The 1,911-nt window shown below is 23.1% G+C and overlaps 1 protein-coding gene across 1 annotated transcript in view; it reads right to left on the bottom strand.

The window, feature by feature from the left end:
• Positions 1 to 1,127: 1,127 nt before the first annotated feature.
• Positions 1,128 to 1,911, bottom strand: part of LOC122638202 (zinc finger protein ZIC 4-like) — a 42,198-nt gene continuing 41,414 nt past the window's right edge. Inside the window, exon 3 of the mRNA XM_043831028.1 lies at positions 1,128 to 1,911. This exon is cut by the window's right edge and continues 1,558 nt beyond it. The gene's annotated coding sequence lies outside the window, so the exon portion shown is untranslated.

The raw sequence follows: 1,911 nt of genomic DNA on the forward strand, positions 1-1,911 counted from the left end.
CGAAAGAAATATTATATTTAGTATAATATAATACAGATTCGGCTGTGGTCGATGGTGATTTTCTTATATCGTTCTAAGCATATACACAACGAAAATAATAATAATAATAATATATAATAATAATAATAATAATAATAATAATAATAATGATAATAATAATTGTAATAATAATATTATAATCATTATAATTGATATAATAATATTAATAATAACATTATAATTATTATAGTTAATATAACAATATTAATAACAATAATAATAACAATATTATTATCATCATCATCATCATCATTATTATTATTAGTATTGATAATAATAAAAATAATAATTAATAATTAATCATTATTATTACATTGATGTTATATTTTAGCTTATCGTAGTTCAGAGGCTCCGTTGTTATTTACAGAATATCACACATAATAGAAGTCGTAATATTACGTATCATACATTTAACACTCACGCGATCTATTCCCACATTATGTCCATTCTTTTCTTTATATTGTTAAATTCCATGCTGTTTCAACACTCTATCTATTGTTTTATGTACTTACGTATATCTATATATATATATATGTATATATATATATATGTATATATATACACATACACATGTATATATACATATTTATATATATAAGTATATTTGTAGGTGTATATATATATATATATATATATATATATTTAAATATTTACAATGCTTATACCTATATATTTCATTCACTTGAAAATATTACTTGTGTTTCAGTTTCCTTTTTTTTCTTTTGACCTTCTTAGTTTTTTCTTTTCGAGAAAAGAAATGGCGAGTTCGGAGATTCTTTAAATGTTGACATATCCTAGAAAACATAGATGGTAGACGTTTTCGAATTTCGCGTTTACGAACACACATCGAGACTAATTACGAAGTTTTTTTTTTATTAACGCAAGCATCTTAATCGACGCCGGATTAACTTTCTTCTATTTTTTTTTATTTCTCTTCTCTTTCCCTTTCTTTTTCAGATTTAAATAAGTTGAGGCACGAACGTGACTGAAATTGTACATCCGGTTTTTTTAATTGATTTTTTTCATTCCTTTTTTCATTTTTTTTTGCGTTTTTTCATTTTTCTTTTTTTTTTTTTTTTGATTATTTTTCTTTATTTTCATTTTTTTTTTTCATTTTTTTTTCTTTTCGTTTCGTTTTATTATATATAGGCTTTCGCTTTTAGTACGCCGATCAGACATTTTCTTTCTCTTTTTATTTACTTATTTATTCATTTATTTTTCTATTAATATTTTTCTTTTTTGGTATTTACGCTCTGCCTTCTCTCACATAATTGTTCTTTATTTATCTTTTTCTTTTTTATTTTTTTTTACTTTTTTTATTTATTTATTTATTTTTTTTTTTTTTTAACAAATTACCTTATTACGTAAAAAATGACTTCGTTTGTAAATTCATTCATACACAGGAGTTAGGTTTATCAGACATATTACGCGCGAAAGTTTTAACGATAAGATATATACGATTTGGTTTGTTATCATGTTTCACTATTTTTATTTCTTTTTTTTTCCGCAATGTTCTGTTTTTTTTTTCTATTTTTTTGTTAATTTTTTTTTTTTCTATTTCCTTAGCTTTCAGGAGATCGAGATATTGATAAAAATTATTCCTTGTGTACAATCTAATGCACGTTCGATCACGTTGAATATTGTTTCGATGCAATTAGAAGAATGCATGTACGAATGTTGTTGATTTTATCTCTTTACGCTGATATTTCATTTACTCTTTTTTTATGTTCGTAGATAACATGTTCATAGATAATAACATTCCGTAGATAAGACGAAAAAAATAAGAAGGATCTTAGAATATTAGTTTTTACAAAAGTTTTACAGAAAAGAATATACCATTTTTTCTTCTCTCTCTCTCTCTCTCTCTCTTTC

The sequence above is a fragment of the Vespula pensylvanica genome, chromosome 2, assembly GCF_014466175.1.
Source record: "Vespula pensylvanica isolate Volc-1 chromosome 2, ASM1446617v1, whole genome shotgun sequence".
Lineage (NCBI taxonomy): Eukaryota > Metazoa > Arthropoda > Insecta > Hymenoptera > Vespidae > Vespula > Vespula pensylvanica.